This window comes from Chenopodium quinoa, unplaced genomic scaffold (assembly GCF_001683475.1).
Source record: "Chenopodium quinoa cultivar QQ74 unplaced genomic scaffold, ASM168347v1, whole genome shotgun sequence".
Classification (NCBI taxonomy): domain Eukaryota; kingdom Viridiplantae; phylum Streptophyta; class Magnoliopsida; order Caryophyllales; family Amaranthaceae; genus Chenopodium; species Chenopodium quinoa.
In genome coordinates, this window is record NW_018744821.1 from 985,315 (window position 1) to 1,008,409 (window position 23,095).

Below are 23,095 nucleotides of genomic sequence, written 5' to 3' on the forward strand. Positions count from 1 at the left end.
TTGTTTCGGGCACTTTTTCTTGAACTTCCTTCACATTTTGCTTCTTCCTTCCTTTCGACACTGTCTTCTTTTTTTCAGCCTCCTCTTGAACCTCGTCTTCATCACTTTCTTCATCATATTGTTTCATGGCCTTCTTCCCCTTTCCTTTTTTTTTGTCTTGTCTTCTTCCTCACTCTCTTCATCAACTGCCTCATCCACGACCTGCTTCCCCTTGCCTTTTTTTTTGGATTTTTTTCTTCCTCACTCTCATCATTATCTGCAAATCCTTCTACACTGGTATCATGCTCATCTTCATAGTCACTTGCACTTTCAACCTCTTCAATTTTTTCTTTCCCCCTACCTTTCTTTCTCAACTTCGATTCATCAACAGTTTCTTCGCTTCTTGTCACGTTCAAATCTGCCGCTAGATAATTCCCCAACAACCTCCACATTTCATTCGTGGGTGAACCCCATATATGAATCTTATCCTGAATTAAGTGAAACCCCGTCTCGATCATCTCTTCAACCAGTGGTGGAGCCTTTCCAACAATTTGTGCTTTTTCCTTGTCAATCACCCTCATTAACTGCATTGCACACAAAAATTAATGTACAAACAAACAGATTATAAACAAACATATTATAAACAAACATATTAGCACTTACTTTACTTATCTGGTAGCCATCCTTCAAACCGCTGATTAAATCATGCAACTTCTTCAAGTTCGAATCACTCCAGTCCCTAATCCGAGGTAAATCATACTTCCAAATACTATACAGTCCATCTCTAGGGGAAAACTCACAAAATATTGCCTTTAACACGAATAACAATCACACTTTGATTAGGGGTTTAGACAAGACATTATTTTCAAATGCAGTACATAGGTAATCCCCAAACATATTATGTAAATACATGATATCAGAGAGTACATGATAGAGTAAAATTTCAAAACAAGTAATCGACAAATTCATCAAGTGTCATTACCTAATACGTTGAATACAGGACATTACATCTATATCCACTTTGGTAAACATGCATATGGGAGTTCCATGATAGACTAAGAATTACAAACAATGTGACTGGTAATCAAAACAATGTATCATCTGTCATTGCCTAAATCATAAAAAGATTACCTTAAAACTATATTTAATTTGGAAACAACAGATACAACATCAGTGTGTACATATATAATTTTTCAAACAGGAATAGGTAATCCCTAAAGATATAATATGTCAATAAAATTATACAGAGAAAGTAAAATTTACACGAAAATATGTTTTTGGTAATCACTAGACATATCATTTGTCAGCACCTAACATATAAAATACAGGACATTTAAGCTAAATTGTATTGTAATCATTAACCTTATTAATTGGTATAACCTAAGTAGACATTAGATGCAAACCAGAACAAATTTAATTTTTTAGAGTTGTAAAAAGTAGCTTACCATCAAGAACAAGGAACAGCCTCCCAAATGTTCAGGTTTGTCTTTAGATTTGAAATCTGTTATAGCTATAATCAAATTATCTAGCAGAAACTTTGCGAAATTCCAATGCCGTATACTATCAACATCGAAAACCAGATGAAGCCATCCCTTCTTTGCCTTTTCCTCCACGCTTGGGCATATAAGGACATTCATGACAAAAACAACAAACATACGCTCAAAATGTGGATCGTCATGCGTAACTTTCCTTAGTTCCGATGACATGCCTTGCACTTTCAGTCCTATAAACCTCAAAAGTTTTTCATCAACTTCATTCTCATTAGCTAACTCTACATTGTCAATATCAAAGCCATGATCCTTAAATCCCAAGAGGTACTCAACATGGGTGTTTGTGATCTGTATTTTATCCCCATAAACCCCTAATGTCTTTGTAGACGGATCAAAGTGGTCTACAACCCACCTGCACATAGTCTTTCTTGTTGTCTTAGTGTTGTAGTGTAACAGAAACCCAAACCCCATAGCTTCTACTTTATCCTTTTTCTCTCTTGGAAAACCTCTAATTAATGACACAAATTCTTCAAGTTTACACAATGAGTTCCAAGGTCCCTACATATAGATAATTTTAACACTTTTAACTTTTAAATTACTGAACATTATGGAAAAATAACAACATGAAACCAAAAGCATATAAATTTATACCGTCGTTGTTGAGGAACCTCTTGTAGGGAATGCCCTCAATGTTTTTTCTGCAGGTGCAGATGCAGTAGTAGGTACTGACTTCTTTTTCCTTGTAGACATGTTTGCCTTTACCAATGTTACAAAGACAAAAATCATTGACAATTATCATACAAATTCCACTTTTTTCTAAACAAACAGAGTAAAGAAACACATTTCACTAGCATATCACACTTACAAAAATCAATTTTTCTAAACAAACCAATTGCATGTAAATTAAAATTTCTACAAACACACATACAACCCATATTACTTTTGAAGTACATATTTACACTTTATAGTTTTGAAGTAACATTATTTCAAAATTGAAGATACATTTTCCTCAAATAATTTGTAAATCAAAAACGAAGACAACAAAAGGCATATCCAATCCCAACTGAATCACTAACCCGAAATATTGGTCATAATCTCAGATTAAAAAAAAAACATAAATAAAAAAAATTTTAAAAAAATAAATAAATAAAACAGAACAAAATAAATCCCAATTGAACCAAAAAACGAACAAATTGCAACACAATTAAAGATGACGGAAATTAAATTTTATCTACACATAAACAAAACAAGTGCATGGTAAATAATTCTAACTTATACAAATTATATATAAAAAAAATTTACAAACAAAATAAACAAAAAAAAAAGATACACTTAACACAAATTTACTTTAACTTTATACAAAAATTAAAGTAAAATTAGTAAATGTGACTTACAATGTGACTTAGTTACTCTTGCCGTTGTCGTTGCCATTGTCGTTTCCGTCACAATCGTCGTCTTCTTCACCGTGTTAAGCCTTCTAATTTGATGTGTATTTCTAGAGGGAAATTTAGAGAGAGAAAGACATTAATTGAGAGAGATAAAATGGAGTGAATAGTAACCGACTTTTTTAGGAATATGAATAAAAGGTCATTTCACAAAAAAAGTTAAATCTTTGAAATAGACGGTTGTAAATTTTGTTTGAATAATTTTTTTTAATTTTTTATTTTATGTTTGGCAACTGCAAACACGAAAAAATCCGGAAGACACTTTTGTGTATTTGGTTACTTCAAATTTTTATTTTTTTTTCCTTTTTTTTCAGTAAATACCTTGTTGTTATTTTACTAATTTTTTGGAAACATTCACAACATATAAAGAATCTTCAATATTTTTATACTCCGTATCAAATATTAAGTAAGTATTCAATTTCATATAATACTATTCTTTTCCTACATATTTTCATATAATACTTAATTTAAACTGAACATGCACTTTTCTATAAATTGAGAAAAAGAAAATTGGAAAACTTTCATTGAAAAAAAAGGTAATCCAAAATACAGATATTAGTCATTACTAAAAAATAGAAAAAAAAAGGTTGGCGTGATTGAGTAAATACTCCATGAAATACAGATCTTAAGGTAATAAGATATTTTTTCTTGTAACACATAAGGTAATAAGATATAAATACTCCATATAATACTATTTTTTTAAAAAAAATCTTTTCATATAGTACTTTTTTTTTAATAAACCTATACTTTTTAAACTTCAATAAAAATATATGTATAAACTTTTAGTGAAAAAATAGGTAATCAAAAATAGATGTATCAGTCATTGCCAAACAATTTACAAAAAACCGTTGAACGAGTACTGCTTTACGGAATAAATATGAAACAAAGATAATTCGGTAATAACATATAAATGTTAATGTTATTGCCAATTGGTATTCAATATGAATAAACCCTCCACAAATAAGATTATTCTATATTTGTATTTCAAAAATTAAGTGAGTATTTAATTTAAGATAATAATCTTCCTCGGAAAAAAAATTTTAATGTCAATGCCAAAAGTGCTATATAAGGTATTCAAACAGTAGAACTATAAACGTGGCAAAAAATAATGCGATTCTTAAAGTACCAAATAAAATAAAACTCAAATTCTGCAATCACATATAACTGTAAAGGTCAATACCCTTTGACACTGGATAAAAATAAAAAGGGTTTTTCTTCGTGGTACCCCTGAGTTATTACCAATTCTACGTTGTACCCTTCTAAATAAACTATTCTATACGGTGCCCATGAGCTCAATCATTTTTGTAAATTGTACCCTTAATTTCAGCATTAGAAATATTAGGTAAAGCATGGTTATATAATAACCACACTCCCTATAATAAATTGGATTTGAAGTTGCAGTGGGCAACACTCTTAACAACAAAGTGCAAATGAACCGAATTTCGCAATTACGAGACAATAACATGCACTACATAGTGTCATTTCTTCCCATAAAAGATGCAGTAAGAACTTCCATTTTGTCCAAGTCTTAGAAAAGAGTATGCAGTTCATACTACTATAAGATTTGGTTCCCTTTATATTTGGATCATAATTCGTTTGCATTGCAAACTTAATTACTGCAGAAAATGGGAGAGAACCTAAATCTATGAAATAAGGGACAAATTCATGGAATGTGTAAGGAGTGAGCTTATAAAGTTGAGCCAACAAAATTCACCAGTGCTTTAATTGGTATTGGATATGGCTTTAATTAATAATGAGTATTATTATGTTGATGAGTTGTTAGAATTAATTCTCAAACTAAGGTTGAGGAGCTGTATTATAGGGAGTGTGGTTAATATTTAACCATGCATTAACTTATGTTTTTAAATTGTTAAAATTAGGGGTACAATTTACAACTACGACTAAACTCATGGGCACCGTAGAGAATTCCTTATTTAGAAGGACACAACGTAAAATTCGCAAGAACTCGGGGATACCAAGTAGAAAAACCCAAATAAAAACCTCAACAACCTGTTCAAAAACCTTTAAACAGTCTTATTTCAAAATAAAAACAAACTATGGCATCTAAAAATCCGTATTTGGGTCCCAATCAAATATGGTGGGAAACTTCTCAAATGCACTGACTTCAAAACTATCGGTCGCGTTTGCTGCATCACCAGTATTGTATGTCCTTGGCAGGAAGTTTTTCAATAGCTCTACGAAACCACCACTTTTGACAGGTGAAGGGTTTGTTTCGGATGTTGCTGCAACATTACAAACCATGTGAGTGATATCATGAACATCACGACCAATAACAGGAACACCCTGGTCGATATTTTCATTCCCATTAGTTTTGACTTCACTTTTTTTGGGTCTACCCCTGATTTTTCCTTTCTTAACCTTTTGATCTTTTATGATGTCCTTATCCTAGGGATTTATTTTCTCAATTTCTATTTCCAAGAGCATTTTTGCTAACTTGTCTCTCACCCAAGTAGATCGATCATACGATGAAGAAACCATTCTACAAAGTTGTGCACTTAATCCAGTTAGGAATGCATACCGTCCATTTGCTGATGCATGGTCGTTTCTCTTCTGAAAATCATGATCCTTGAATTTGTTCTTCTGATTGTCCACCTACGAAGAATACAGCCAGATGGTATCTCAACCATTCCAGTGAACTTATTACAGCAAACATATGTCGACATGGTAACCCAATGGAGTTGTACTTCATACAACAACAAACCATTTGTTGTAGTTTCTTGTTGTAACAGACAACGTAATTGCAATCTTTGTTCACACAGTCGTTTAACCAAAAAGTGGTTGAAGCCCCATCACGATGTCCTTTTTCTTCCTTAGTCTTGGTCACAATGTGTCCTGATTCAAAATTTAGTTCCTTCAAAAACAATTCGTACACGTTCCTTGTGTAGGTTCGTGCTGCTTGTGTCATTATCTCAGGTAGCACCCCAGTAATTACAGGAAATGTATGTGTAGAGATGTGCTAATCTTTATCTTCTTCAAATCGTATATTCTCAAGGACTTGGTCATACAACTCCACAAAACGGTACAACATTATTTTTGAAGTTATGACCGTTTTCAATGTACTATTCATGGACTCACATCTTTAATTACTTTTCATGCCTGGGTACAAATGTGTATTATTCAATATTGTAATCAACAAAATCACATATATGTAGAAATAAAGATTTAGAAATACACTTAGGTTTACTAACGATTTCATACGCAAATATTAATATGACAATCTTTATGTAATGAGAAATTATCGTTCTGTAGATTACATTCAATACAACAATTAATATTTATTGACGTATTAGTAAATATACATATAACCAAAGTGTTATTTGGGTGATATATGTAATGATCAAACACTATTTAAACATAATAAGCGATATTCAATTATAATATGTAATGATCGTAAAATGTATGTGTTATTATATAAAGTACTTAATATACTTACCTGCATAAAATTGTCCCACCATAAAAGCCTCCGCCCATTTTTGCTTGTCCTTGTACAGATCTTGTACCCACTTTTTATCTCTCACTGTTTCGTATGCTTTCATTAAGTCTTCCCAAGCCTCTTCAAACTCAGCTGGTGTACGAGCACCGTCTACACATTTCATAAAACCACTACAAAACCGTTTGTTTGTGTGGCCCTTGATGTTGCGCATAAGATGCCACAGACATAACCTATGATGTACACGTGGGAAAACCTCCGTAATAGCTGCAGCCATGGCCTTGTCCCCATATGTGATAATAGTATATGGAGTAACATTGCCACTGGCCTCTTTCTGTTGGTCTAGCACCCATATGTATGTGTCTGTTGTTTCGTTTGCAATCAACGCAACATCTAAGGGTATGGTCTTCCTATGATGATTTACTCCAATGACAACAACGAATGGTTTCTGGTATGCATTGACTTTGTAAGTAGTGTCAAACGCTATTACCTTCCCGAAAGCCTTGTAATCTGCTTGGCATATTCCATCACACCAAAACATTTTATCTATCCCATCATGGTTATCTCGTGTGTATCTAAGAAGAAAAGATGGGTCTGAGGCTGTTTTCCCAAGTAAATAAGCCAACACAGTTTCTGTATCTTCGTCCTTTATTTCTTCTCTTTTGAACTTCTCACATGTTGAGTCCCTTAGGTTTTGAATGATGGTTTTGAATGATGACAAACAGCTATGGGAAACAGGTTTTAATAAGTGTTGAAAACAGTTGGTTGGAACCAGCTATAATAGAACACTGTTTCCCTAGATAAGTTATTGACTATATGAGTTATCTATTGAACTAACTTATCTATATACAGGAAACAGTTAGATGATAAATGTGCTATGTACTGGTGGGGAACCAGTATGAACCGTTTCCTTGACTGCTATGCGGAAAAGCAGCCACATACTCTTTATTGTGCATTAACCATGTTACATGTGCAGTAGTTGAGTTGATTCCAAGACTTGGAGCATAGAAGCCTTTCGAAGATATTTCGAAGAAAGATTGTTTGCTCATAATAGAAGTATTCAAGGAAGATTCAAGTCTTGAAGATTACATGAAGAAAAGACGATTTATGCTTTAATATGTTATCTAGGTTTTCATGTAATATGCTCCGTAGTATGCTTGCATGTTTGGGTTATATAAGTGCTTAAAAGTATATTGAAGTATGATATGAAATCTGGTACAAAGTTGGAACAGGTTTCATAACATGTTTCAATTCAGGGAACCAGGTCGGGGAACCAGGTTCACTGTACGAAATATTCGAGCTGCCGTTTTTGGAAAAAGATTTTACAAAAAGATTTTTTCGAAAAGATTATTTTGAAAATATTTTGTGCAGCTGGAAATAAGATGAAATATTCTTGGTTACCTAAAAACTAGGAGTATTTATCTTAATTGATTCTATCTTTGTGATTAAATCAAATAAGATAAAAACTTTCCTAAAATTACAATATATCTTATTCTCTAAGATTGTGTGATTTAAGGAAACTAGGTTTTAGGAATCTAAGCTTATATAAACTCATCTTATTTCACATATTTCGTGTGCCTCTCCAGAAATTAAAAGAGCAATTATTTGAGAGCATATACTTAAGCACTAATCCAATTCATCAAGTTATATACAAGAGCATTCCAGTACTTAAACTTTTTCTCTTAATTAGCTTCGTAGAAGTGAGATCAAAGGAGAGTTCTTGATTCTTGTATTGAGTCTTTAACAAAGGGGTTAAAGGCTGGGTGAGTGTTTGTGAGTTCAAACACATTGGGCTTACGAGTGTAAGTCGAGAGCACACTCGGAGTAGAGTGTGGGGTTTGCTGGTTCCCGGAGTAGGGAAACAGCAGAGTGTTCTTTGTCTTTGTTTTTCGGAGTAGATTAATAAAGAACTTAGGATAGGAGGACGTAGGCCTGAGTTGGCTGAACCTCGTTAAATTTGTTGTCTTCTTTATTGCTTATTTATATTCCGCTGCGTACGGGAACCAGCACAACTGGTTCCTCACACATAATCCGAAAAGAAGCAAAATTAGCCAACGATTACTTAACACTCAATTCACCCCCCCCCCTCTTGAGTGCCCATTGAACCTTCAATTGGTATCAGAGCCTAAGCTTCTCGAAAGAGTAACATCTAGAGGAGTTAAGAATGAGTACTCAAGAATTAAGTGCAATCGGTTATGACAACAAGTCACCCAAGTTTAATGGAAATAATTATGCTTGGTGGAAGAACAGGATCCAGAATGTTATCATGGGTATTGATTATGAATGCTGGCTCGTAGTTAAAAATGGTCCTAATATCATTCTCAAGACAGATGTTGAGGGGAACCAGGTTCCCAAGAAAGATAGCGAATTGGTCACTGCTGATTACAAGTTGCTGGAGAAGAATGCTAAGGCAATGTCAATACTACAACAAGCAATAGGTGAGACCGAAACAAATCGTATATCTGGCTGCAGTAGTGCTAAGGAGATATGGGACACCCTTGAACTTGCGTTTGAGGGAACCAGTGAGGTAAAACGGTCTAAAATTGATTTAATCATGTCTAAATATGAATTGTTTGCCATGAATAAAAATGAAAAAATCAATGATTGCTTTCGTAGGTTTATGACTATTGTAAATGATCTTAGATCTCTTGGTAAAAATTTATCTGACGAGGATCTTGTGAGAAAATTATTGCGTAGTTTAACAGATGCATGGACAGCCAAGGTAACAGCAGTATATGAAGCAAAGGATCTGTCTACCTTGTCTCTGGAACAGCTGATTGGTTCCCTTATGACTCATGAGATGCTGATTGACTCTAAGTCTGAGAAGGAACCAGCAAGAGGCATGGCGCTTAAGGGAACAGTAGAAGATGATGAAGATGAAATTAGCATGATTGCAAAAAGATTTGAGAGATCTCTTCGAGATCAAAGAAAGAATTTCAAAGGTAAGCATTTTAAAAACTATAAAAAATCTAACTCTAATTCTTCTTCTACAGGATGTTTCAAGTGTGGAGAAAAAGGACATCTTATTCGAGATTGTCCTAAGTGGAATGACAAACAGTCTAAATCCGGAGATAAACAAGCATACAAGAATGCCATGATAGCTTCCATGTGGGGAGACTCTGACTCAGGGTCAGATGAAGAAGAAGGATCACCCAACTCAGATGTTTGCCTAACTGCCTTTACAAACATCAAGGAAAACAGCACTGGTCCAGGAACCAGAGGGGGAACCAGTACATTCAACAAATGCTTTATGGCAAAGAAGGATGTACTACATGAACGCAAGGTAAGCTTAGAGCAAATTAGAGAAGATATGCATGAATATGATAGAGAAAATATGCTTGCTTGTATTGATTCCTTACTAGATGAATGCTATAAACTAAGTGAAACATACATAACTTGCAAAAGAGAATTAAAAGAAAAACGTGGTGAATGTAATATTGCTATTGCTAGTTGTGATCATCTAGAAGGAGTCTGTTATGAACTAAAAAATCAAGTAGCAGAACTAGAGGTTGAATTGGACAAGTGTAAAGTGGAACTAGAAAAGGAAAGATCGTTTGAACCAATTGATGGTGAAGAGGATCTGACCTCCTGGTTCCCTAGAGACTTATCAACCACTAGTGATACTCTTGATTTTTCAGTAGCTATAAGTAAAGCAAATTCGTGTACTAGAACTTCCTTGTTGAAGGCCTTTGAAACATTGGCTTACAACCTGGAAAACTCTCACAAGGAAATTGCTTCACTTAAAGCTGCACAGTTCACTGTTTCCCCTACAGGTACCAGTGTAGATGTCAGTAATACGATTGATAAGTATGAAAGTAATATTTGTGATTTGCATGCGGAAATCAATCAACTGAAAAAGGACAAGCAACCAGTGGTTGTTGACATGTCTATTGACTCTATGGTTTCAAAACTTAATCTACAATTCGAAGCTTTAAAAAGTAACTTTGATTTTCTTAAAGAGAAAAACGAATTGTTAACTAAAACACTTGAAACCAGAGAAAAAGAACTTAATGATAGTCATAGACATGTGGACAAATTATTGAATGCTCAAGAATCCTTAAATTACCTGACTTCATCAAGAGGAAACAGAGGAAAAGTTGGTCTTGGTTATACTAGACAGAGAACCAGGACTAACTGGTCTCCCAGAGAAACCACCTGGATCAAAGAATATCAACGACGCAAGTATGTCATGACTAAAGAGATGCATGTGTGTTTTCATTGTGGTAAAAATGGACATAAGATACATGAATGTCCAGCTAAGAAAATTAGTGCTAATAAGAACAGCAAGGGTGTAAAATATGTGTGGAGAAGAAAGGATCAACAAGATGTTAATGTTGTTGAAAAGGGACCCAAGTATGTTTGGGTTCCTAAAACTAATGTTTGATTTGCTCTTGCAGGCTAGAGTGAAGGGAGACACCTATTGGTATTTGGACAGTGGTTGCTCAAGACACATGTCCGGGGATAAAGATCAATTCCTTTCACTAGTGGCCTTTGATGGAGGAAGTGTCACCTTTGGGGATAACAGCAAGGGAACCATCACTGGTTTAGGTAAGGTTGGTAAGACACTTTCTAACGCAATAGATGATGTTTATTATGTTGAAGGCTTGCAACATAATCTCTTGAGTATTTCTCAATTATGTGACAAAGGTAATATAGTTGAGTTTCAAGCCAACCTATGTCACATAGTTAACTCACAAACAGGAGAACTTGTATGTGAGGGAGCCAGGAAGCATGATGTTTACATCACCTTCTTAGATAAAATCCCTCAAGACAAGTCCATCTGTTTGAGAGCTGTTTCTGACAATAATCAATGGATTTGGCATAAGAGGTTTGGACATGCTAGCCTAACACTTCTAAACAAACTTAAAACACGTGACTTAGTTGTAGGCCTTCCTAACATTAAGTATGAAGCTGATAAAGTTTGTTCTGAATGTGTAAGGGGGAAACAGGTCAAAATTTCTTTTAAGCCTAAAACTATTATGAGTACCAGCAGACCCTTCGAACTTGTACACATTGACTTGTGTGGTCCCATGAGAGTACAAAGTCGAAGAGGTCATAGATATGTCTGTGTTATGGTTGATGATTATTCCAGGTACACTTGGGTAATGATGTTACACACAAAGGATGAAACGTTTGAAGAATGGGTAACATTGGTGAAACAAGTGGAGAACCAGCTCACCCACAAGCTGGTCTCGGTAAGATCAGACCATGGTACTGAATTTGATAATGCTAACTTTATTGATTATTGTAGGGAACATGGAGTTAATCACAACTTCTCAGCCCCTAGAACACCTCAACAAAATGGTGTTGTAGAAAGGAAGAATAGAACTCTTGAGGAGATGGCGAGGACGATGCTCATTGAGAGTGGTCTCCCAAAGAGTTTTTGGGGAGAAGCTGTTGACACTGCTTGCTATATATTGAATAGAGGTCTCATTAGACCAAAGTTAAATAAGACTCCCTATGAACTGCTTAAAGGTCGAAAGCCCAACATTACATACTTTCGCATTTTTGGATGTAAATGTTATGTGCATAATAATGGGAAGGACCAGCTTGATAAATTTGATCCTAGAAGTGATGAGGGAATCTTCCTTGGATACTCTTCTCACAGCAAAGCATATAGAGTCTTTAATAAAAGGACTCTTCGTGTTGAGGAGAGTGTCCATGTCATTTTTGATGAATTTAACATGTCTTCTGAGATTGCGCAGGTACAACCTGATGAAGTGATTGGATTGATGGATTTCACGGGGAACCAGTATACTGGTCCCACGGATGAAGTGCAAGCAGATCTAGGCCTACCAAATACTCCACCAGATGATAATGATGAAGTGCCTAGAGAAGAAAATGAAGATAATGAGAACTCTGAAGGGGAACCAAGTCCTGATGGTTCCTCAAATAATAGACAGGTAATGAGTTCAGGGGGAACAGAAGAAGGTACCACCCCTGAACCTGAGGTAAGTAATGATAGAGGAAACAGCATGAATGTGAATCCTCCTGGCTCCTCAGAAGAAGGAGAGATCCATGAACATGCTGGTTCCCAACTTAATGAGAAAGCACGAAACAGTCTTAATTTTAAAAGTTATAGATATCAATCTTCTCATCCCACTGATCAAATAATTAGTGATATAAATAAGGGGATTCAAACGAGAACAAATGTTTTTCAAAACTTTTGTGCTTTCTATTCTTTCCTGTCTAATGTAGAGCCTACTGACTATAAAATGGCATTGACTGATCCTGATTGGGTACTAGTTATGCAAGATGAGTTAAATCAGTTTCAGAGGAACCAGGTTTGGCACCTGGTTCCCCGTCCCAAGGAAAGATCAGTCATTGGCACTAGATGGGTCTTTAGAAACAAGTTAGATGACCTTGGTACTATAGTCAGAAACAAAGCAAGGCTAGTGGTGCAAGGGTACAATCAACAAGAAGGAATTGACTATGATGAGACGTTTGCACCAGTAGCTAGGCTAGAGGCTATTAGGATTTTAATTGCTTATGCTGCTCACATGAATTTTAAGCTGTTTCAGATGGATGTAAAGACTGCCTTCCTCAATGGATATTTAAAGGAAGAAGTATATGTGGAGCAGCCACCTGGTTTTGAAGATGCACTGTTCCCCCAACATGTGTACAAGTTGGACAAAGCATTATATGGGTTGAAACAAGCTCCGAGGGCTTGGTATGAAAGATTGTCCAATTTCTTGATGGCAAATGATTACAAGAGGGGAACAGTAGACAAGACCTTGTTCATAAGAACCAGGGGGAAACACTTGATTGTAGTACAAATTTATGTTGATGATATTTTATTTGGTGCTACTAATCAGGTTTTATGTGATGAATTTGCTAATCTTATGCAGAGTGAATTTGAAATGAGCATGATGGGAGAACTAGGATTCTTCCTAGGGCTGCAGATTAAGCAAATGGATGATGGAATAATGATCCATCAACAAAAGTACTTAAAAGAGTTGCTGAAAAAATTCGGCATGGAGAACAGCAAAGCTTATGATACACCTGTTCTCCCATCTACAAAATTAGATGCTGATCTTAAGGGAAAAGATGTTGAAGCTTCTCTTTATAGAGGAATGATAGGTTCTCTACTTTACCTAACAGCTAGTAGACCTGACATTGTGTTTTCTGTTGGTTTGTGTGCTAGGTTTCAAAGCAATCCAAAGGAATCTCACTTGAAGGCTGTTAGAAGGATACTTAGGTATCTTGTAGGAACAGCAAATCTGGGATTGTGGTACCCCAAAGGCAGTACCATTGATCTTATTGGATACACAGATGCAGATTATGCTGGTTTCTTAGTTGATAGAAAGAGCACATCAGGTATGGCACACTTTCTTGGCTCTTGTCTAATTTCATGGGGTTCTAAAAAGCAAAATTCAGTGGCCCTATCCACAGCAGAGTCTGAATATATAGCTGCAGCTTCATGCTGTTCCCAGCTACTGTGGATAAGGAACCAGCTGAAAGATTTTGGTGTTATTTATAAAAGTGTTCCTATTTTTTGTGATAACACTAGTGCAATCAATATTTCAAAGAATCCTGTGCAACACTCCAAGACAAAACACATTGAAATAAGACACCATTTTTTAAGAGACAATGTGGAAAAAGGATTGGTGGAGATGTTGTTTTGTAAAAGTGAAGATCAAATTGCTGATATCTTCACAAAGCCTTTGTGTAGAGAGTCTTTTTGTAGGTTAAGAGTCTTTTTAGGTCTAGTTAGATTTTAGGTATTGGCTTCAATTACTTCCTTCAATGATTGGTTAGAATGGTATTCTCTTGTATAGTGTGTGTACATACTTATGTTGATATCTTTCAAGTGTTGTGTAGATGGTTCAAAATCTCAAAAGGATTGAGAATCATTGTTGTAAGAAACAGGTGAAATCAGGCTGAATTGCCAGAAACAGCGTGACATGGTTCTATACAGGTACCAGCAAAGGGAAACAGCAGACCAGCTCTGATATGTCATCCGATAATATCTTTTATTTTCGGAAGATTACTATAAGATATTTCCTTTTGGAAGGAATTTATCTTATTTCAGTTATTTAATCCCATATAAAAGGCAAACATATCATATGCCTTATTTATAGTTGGTTGAGATAATTATGGTAAAAGATAATTACCAAATTTTTGATTTCAATTTAAAAAAAAAAAATATCCTTTACAGTTGCTTTTTATTGGCTCAACTAACTCTTTTCTTTCCTTCTTCTCTCTTTGTGCTTCATTGTTAAAAATATACACTAACCCTTTGTGCAGATCATCAATCATCATCACTCGAAATTCTCTTTCTCTATCTCGTATGCTTTAAATTCATCATTGTTCATTCGGTTACTGTTCACTCAAGGAAACAGCTCAGTCTCAGGGGGAACATCAGAAGGAAGCTCAAATGTCCTTAAGCCCGAAGTTGGAGGAAATTCGGAAAAGTCAGAGTGAAGAGGATGAAATAGAGATTGTTGGTTACAATGAGGAGACACTCATTGTTAAGACCATGGTACGAAGTAGAGTAACTCAATCTTCATTAAAGAAGTTCACTGAGAAGGTGTAGGAGGAACAGTCCATTAATTCTCTTCCGGAAACCAAGAGAAAAAGGGTACCAGCAAGAACCTTTCACACCACAAAAGGGTGGAGGTCTTTGCTTGATTGATGTGATGCTAGTCTTGTACTCGTTATGCAACAAGGAGAACTTTATGAATAAGTGCGGATCTCTCATGATTTATAAAAAAAAAATAAAAAAAAAAAAAAAAAAAAATAGAGGAACCAGCAGGTCAGGAAGTGGTTTTGAAACAGATTGGGGAATCACAAGAATATGCTTAGTAATATAATGATTTTGGTTTAAGCAGAGCATGGTGACAAGGATGAAGAGGAATCAGATGATAATACAGAAGATGTTGCAAAGTTCGAGGAGGAGGAAGGGAACGAGAATGATGATGAGGAGTGATGCTGTTTCTGTTCTTGTTTCCTCACCCTCATGTTTATTCTAAAATAACTGATTTTGTTGGTCTGTCTACTTCTCTCCATTCCATGAACTTTCTTTTTGGATGGATTTGGGCTTCTTTGGTTGAACTTTGTTGGCTTGTATGAACTACTAACTCTGTTATGGTATGAACTGTTTGACTAATCTCTTTTTGCAGCATAATGCTTGAATGGTGGTTGATGCCATTGTATGGATAAGCACATTAACTTGTGCACATTGCTTTTACTTGTGGATACTTTTTAATGATGCCAAAAGGGGGAAGTAGTCTGAAGTTGAAGCCTAAGGTTTAGCTAGTTTAGATTGAGTCAGTTTGAGTCTTTTTATTTCGCATTTTCTATTTTCTGTTTAGGGAACCAGTTGGCCTAACTGACTTGTTCCAAAGAGTCTTGAGTCCTTGAAGTTTTTGACGGTTTTCCTTTTGAGCATGTCCACAGGTTCAGGAACTTCAAAAGTTTGTCATCATCAAAAAGGGGGAATTTGTTGAGTCCCTTAGGTTTTGAATGATGGTTTTGAATGATGACAAACAGCTATGGGAAACAGGTTTTAATAAGTGTTGAAAACAGTTGGTTGGAACCAGCTATAATAGAACACTGTTTCCCTAGATAAGTTATTGACTATATGAGTTATCTATTGAACTAACTTATCTATATACAGGAAACAGTTAGATGATAAATGTGCTATGTACTGGTGGGGAACCAGTATGAACCGTTTCCTTGACTGCTATGCGGAAAAGCAGCCACATACTCTTTATTGTGCATTAACCATGTTACATGTGCAGTAGTTGAGTTGATTCCAAGACTTGGAGCATAGAAGCCTTTCGAAGATATTTCGAAGAAAGATTGTTTGCTCATAATAGAAGTATTCAAGGAAGATTCAAGTCTTGAAGATTACATGAAGAAAAGACGATTTATGCTTTAATATGTTATCTAGGTTTTCATGTAATATGCTCCGTAGTATGCTTGCATGTTTGGGTTATATAAGTGCTTAAAAGTATATTGAAGTATGATATGAAATCTGGTACAAAGTTGGAACAGGTTTCATAACATGTTTCAATTCAGGGAACCAGGTCGGGGAACCAGGTTCACTGTACGAAATATTCGAGCTGCCGTTTTTGGAAAAAGATTTTACAAAAAGATTTTTTCGAAAAGATTATTTTGAAAATATTTTGTGCAGCTGGAAATAAGATGAAATATTCTTGGTTACCTAAAAACTAGGAGTATTTATCTTAATTGATTCTATCTTTGTGATTAAATCAAATAAGATAAAAACTTTCCTAAAATTACAATATATCTTATTCTCTAAGATTGTGTGATTTAAGGAAACTAGGTTTTAGGAATCTAAGCTTATATAAACTCATCTTATTTCACATATTTCGTGTGCCTCTCCAGAAATTAAAAGAGCAATTATTTGAGAGCATATACTTAAGCACTAATCCAATTCATCAAGTTATATACAAGAGCATTCCAGTACTTAAACTTTTTCTCTTAATTAGCTTCGTAGAAGTGAGATCAAAGGAGAGTTCTTGATTCTTGTATTGAGTCTTTAACAAAGGGGTTAAAGGCTGGGTGAGTGTTTGTGAGTTCAAACACATTGGGCTTACGAGTGTAAGTCGAGAGCACACTCGGAGTAGAGTGTGGGGTTTGCTGGTTCCCGGAGTAGGGAAACAGCAGAGTGTTCTTTGTCTTTGTTTTTCGGAGTAGATTAATAAAGAACTTAGGATAGGAGGACGTAGGCCTGAGTTGGCTGAACCTCGTTAAATTTGTTGTCTTCTTTATTGCTTATTTATATTCCGCTGCGTACGGGAACCAGCACAACTGGTTCCTCACACATAATCCGAAAAGAAGCAAAATTAGCCAACGATTACTTAACACTCAATTCACCCCCCCCCCCCTCTTGAGTGCCCATTGAACCTTCATCACAGGTGTTGTACAAGTCTTTCTTTAGGAATCCAACTTCACGTATTCCCCTAGAACTTTGTGCCAAATTCCTCATTGTGATGGACGGTTTCACTCCCGATTCCATTAAAGCTTTAATACGAAACTTATCACCTTTGGTGACTTCTCTATGTCTCATGTCATAAATTTAAATACACAATAAATCATAAATAATTTAAAATATGATACATGTAATAACAATTTTTTTAGGGTTTATCATATTTTCAAAACTGACCTTTCAAAATACATCTGATCCATAGGAATCAGGTCATGCCCATTGTGCTCAGGTACAAAATCTTTCACGTACCATGAATCGGATCTGTGATCCCATTTGAAACTGATTGATGCATTGCAACCGCAGCGTGTTACTGCCTTTTCCTTACACTTCCTATCAGGTCTATTCAAATGCTTTGCTTCTCGAAACCCTTCCCTATTACACCAAAGCTTTTGGGAAGTTGGATGCCCGTCAATTTTGCTTGTTGTTGTATGCTTGCGATGGATTCCAAACCCTTTGACCTTAGCGTATATCCCGTAGAATTGAATGCACGTGCGGTGGCTTCTAAATGACAATTGTTTCATTTCTGCTAAAGTAAAGTTTTCTAGCTTCCTTCCATGTTTTTCCCAGACGTCAAGGTCTAGAAAACTTTTAGGAATCTCATCAGTGTCGGTGTCCGTGTCAACATCACTTTCATCTCTGTTGTCAATGTCCTGTATGAAATGAATTATTTGGAAACGTTAGTTTATATGTAATGTTTCATTAAATTACGTGTGATACCAATAAATTAACCAAGTAAGTACCTCTCCATGATCCACAGTTTCCTCTTGATTTTTAAGCTTGTCATATGAGCCATGTCAAAAAAACATTTAATAAGAATATCATTAAATTTTATAAATTAAAAAAAAATTATGAATTGAATTTGTTAATCACCAAAACATTAAAAAAATGTTGTAATGTCACAAACCTCAGATTCAAAGCAATCAGCTTGGTCTTGATTATTAATCTCTATATCAACAACTTCTTCTCCTCCCGTCTCCATTTTTTCCGATTACGCAAACCCTTTAGATGAATTGTAAAATATTTTCAGATGAAACAAATAAAATATATATATATATATATATTGAAGACCATATTAAAATATTTTACAATTTTAAATTATTTTAAAATGATTGTTACTAAATGTTTAGTTTGTTAAGTCATGGGATTAAAGCTATGGAATTACATAATTACCTTATTATTCGGAGCATTATTCCTAATATATCGCATGTTATGGAAACTTCCTAGTTGTGTTACCTTAATATTAGGAAATCTTTTATTATAGAATCTCAAAAATTAAAAAAAAAAATTGTTTGAGAAGTCATGACTCTTTAAGAGAGGATAACAAGAACTAATTGTATTGCTCTAAACATACGATATTGATTATACTACTCTTCTCAACTAAAACCTCTCCATTAGTAATTAACTAAAATAAAGGAAAAAATATTAGTCTTATTGTAAGTGTTATGCGTATAATTGACATAGTATTAATTGTCTGGTCATTTCACAAAAAATTTATGATACATGTGACACATTATTTTAGGTAATAACATATATACACTTTTGTTATCAACTATGTTGTATTTAAAATTAATATTTTGTCCTTTATATCAGTCAAATATTAGTGTTATGCATATAATTGACCGAAATAAAGGAAAAAATATTAGTCATATTGTAAGTGTATTGCGTATAATTGGCATAGTAGTAATTGTGTGGTCATGAAACAAAAAATTAAGATACATGTGACACATTATTTTAGATAATAACACATATAAACCTTTGTTATCAACTATGTTGTATTTGAAATTAAATAAACAGATAAACTATGTTACACGTTATTTTTGGTAATTACATAAACTAAAGAAGGTCAAAACCATATATATATATATATATGGAATTTAAAAATAGAATACAAGATATGGAATTACACAGATACATTATTTGTTTTGATTATGACTCCTAGTATATCGCATATTATAGTGATAACCTTAGTAATTTGTTTTTTTTTATTATTATTTATTTTTGTTAAGAAGATAAACTTCTTAGATTTAAGTCACACAAAAGATTTAAAATTTTAAAATTCCTAAAAAAGGTTGGATAAGTCATAACTCCTAAATTAGGATTGATCACACTTACCTTAAATTTAGGATTGCTCTAGAGTTCATTTTAAAATTATTAAAAACGGTTTGATGAGTCATAACTCCTTAATTATCGCAGAACAAGAACCAAACACATTCCAATACGTATCATATACTTCCTCAAACAGTCAATGCTAAGAAATGCTTGCTTGTTAAATCCTTAATTATCGCAGAATAAGAAATGCTTGCTTGATATATATATGTATATGTACGAATTTATAGTATTAAAATATTATTTTTCCATGTTATTTTGAGTATTTGATAATACTTACTAGTATTATATTTTAAATTTGACTGATACAAAGGAAAAAATATTAGTTTTATTGTAAGTGTTATACGTATAATTGACATAGTAGTAATTGTCTGGTCATAAATAAAAAATAATGAACTATGTGACACATTATTTTTGGTAATAACACATATACACATTTGTCACCAACGATATTTAGATAATATGTATTTTTTTTAAACAAAAACGAAAAGTCATATATACAAAATTAAAGATATGGAAGTACACATTTACCTAATTTATTCCAAGCATAACTCCTAATATATCGCATGTTATGGAACTTTCATAGTTTTGTTAACTTAAAAATAGAAAAATATCACTATATAATCTCAAACTTAATAAGTCATGGCTCCTTATTTTGATAAGTAATGACTCCTTAATTTTCGGATAACAAGAAATTACTAAATTGATTAAATAATAGATATTTCGATAAGTAATGTCATGCTCCTGTGTTATGCATATAACTGACATAGTAGTAATTGTCTGTTCATGAAAAAAAAACTAATAATAAATTAGATGATCTATGTGACACAGTAATTTAAGCAATTACACATATAATCTTTGGTCATGACCAAATTTATTGAAAATAATAAAATTACATAAACATTGAAATTCTAATGAAATAAAAATCCCATATAATTTAAAAAGGTAACTAAGTTATAAAAGAACATCTAATCCTCCAACGTAAGATCAACAAAGTCAATAAATTTTGTTATCTTGGGGACTTTTTCAGAACGCTTGGTGAACTTAAAAGGTGTCCATGTTTCTTCATTTGACACCAAATCATCAAGCGTTTCAGCAACTTCAAGAACACGCTTTTCGTTCTCATTCAATGGCATGTACTCGAAAATAAAATGTTCTCTATAGTAGGAATTGCGTTCGAGATAAATTTTATTTTTTAAGAAATTCTGATTGACCGACAATCAAATGCTCAGTTTGTGTTATACTACAAGTAACTATTAGTCTTTTCATAAAGATTCTAAATTGAATGAAATCTCTGACTTGGCTGACAGCATCACCTAGTATTCCTGGAGGAGGCCCACCAACCGAATTGTCATCGTATGGCAACCTGTTGTCCATACGATAGATTGTAACTTCATCGGCAAAAACCAGTTCAACAGTACGTACGTATTTGCCCACAGGCATGCAATTTGTCCCTAACTTTTTTTTCCCCAATACTATAAAGTAAGTGGGAAATGAATAAACTAAAATGAATGATGTCAAACAAATGATCAAATACTGCATCAGGATTAAGAGCCATTTCTGAATAAGATGAAAATTTAAGGGGTTTAAAAAGACAAATTTAAAGCGTGGGAAGAACAATTGAAAAGAGAATTCGATTGCGAGGTGATGATGCTTTAATTTGGTTATTTAGCTATAAATATATAGCATTTAAATGGCGCCAAAAAGCACGATTGTTCCCACCAAAATGTGGTGCCATAATGTTAACAATAACTTCCCTCCAAACATGAACTAGTCATATATTAGATTGATATGAAATTGAATAGAATTTCCTTGATTTACTAATAACCGATTTTCATAACTGATATTACAAATACAGAATAAATTCACATTACAATTTTGTAAACAGTATTTTTCCGTAATTTATTCTGTATCATTTTTTTACTAATCAATCTGTTTATATAGTCAAAAATCTACTTTTTTCTTTTTTTCCTTTTTAATATTTTTAAAAAAAAAAAAAAAAAACTACCAAAGAGCAACCAATGTAGTTGGTATTAATTTGTAATTTATTTGGTAATTAACGACATAATTTAACTTGAAATACAATTAATAACCCAAGATAATGTTGTATATCTAAATAAGTAATAACCTAAAATACATTTATTAAGTCAAAACAATATTGTATTCAATACCTTATGTAATGACAAACATAAGCTTATGTTACAACCTATTATCTTCGCCTATTTGTGTCGTGGATTAGCTGGTGTATTTTATTAATTATTAATATATAGCAATTCGTATTTGTTTTAGTCTTTCAAATTTATATTAAAGGCAAAAAATAATGTGTATTAAAGGTTTAAATGTGATCATTTTTTTTTTAATTTCGTATTAACAATTTACTTTACTGACCATGCCAATTATGTATTTTTTTCTATTCGATGCATTCCGTTTTAAGTCAAATAAATATAATATTGAATCACGTAATATATGGAATAAAATCGGTTAACACATTGTGGCCCCAAAAAATGTGTGAAAATTTTCATTTTGGCGCCATTTTTATGTTTTATATACATTGTTAAATCTCCAATTTAAAGCATCACAATTATTCCCTCTCAACCATTTTCTCTTTTAGTGAATACCTAAAAAATTTCTCTTTATTATTTAATTTTTTTTTTTCAGAAATGCCTTCGAGTCCGGAAGCAATCTTTGATCATGAGTTTGACATATTTGAATTTAGGTTATTTATCACTCATTTACTATATTGTATTGGGGAAAAAAAGATAAGTGACATATTGCTTGAATGTGGGCAATTACCAACCGTTGAAATGCTTGTTGCCGATGAAGTTACGGTGTATCCTATGGATAACGGAATGACCTACGATGACAACCCAAATGATGGGCCTCTTCCGGAATATTTGGTGATGATATTAGTCATGCAAAAGATTTAATCGAATTCCGGATATTTATGAAACGACTAATCATCGTTTGTGGTGTTACCCAAGCCAAGTCTTTAATTGATGATATAACTATTTCAAAATTTCTTAAAAATATCTTCTGACTCGAGATAAACTCTTACTACAAAGAGCAGTACATGTTCAACAAGTTGCCATTGAATGAGAATGGGAAACGTATTCTTGAGGTGGCGGAAACGCTATATGATATTGTGTTAAATGAAGATACATGGTCGGTAGATTCGTTCATCAAACGTCCAGAAAAAGTCCCCAAGATAACAAAATATATTGATTTTGTAGCTCTTACATTGGAGGATTAGCTATTTATAATCACATTAATTATTGTTTATTTTTTTATGTTTTTATTTGATAATGAGCCTATTTAGTTTCGGTAAAACCTATTAGGGTTTTTTATGGTTTATGTTCTTAATATATTCAATAAAACGATATTTCTTTACACTTTATCTCAATTGGTGCTGATATATTAAGATATAAGTGATTACCTAATTACTTTAAGTCATCTATATCTTCTTTTTTTCTTAATATTATTTTGAACATTTTTTATGTTGTGATCTAATAATGATTCTAATTTAATAACAAAAAATAACAACGGAATGAAAAAGTTTACGTCAACATTGTTTTCAATGAAATAATTACAATTACAGTAGTTATTCCTTAAAGTGTGCCATGTATCACTAAATTAGGCAATAAATAAGGAGTACGTTATCATCTATTTC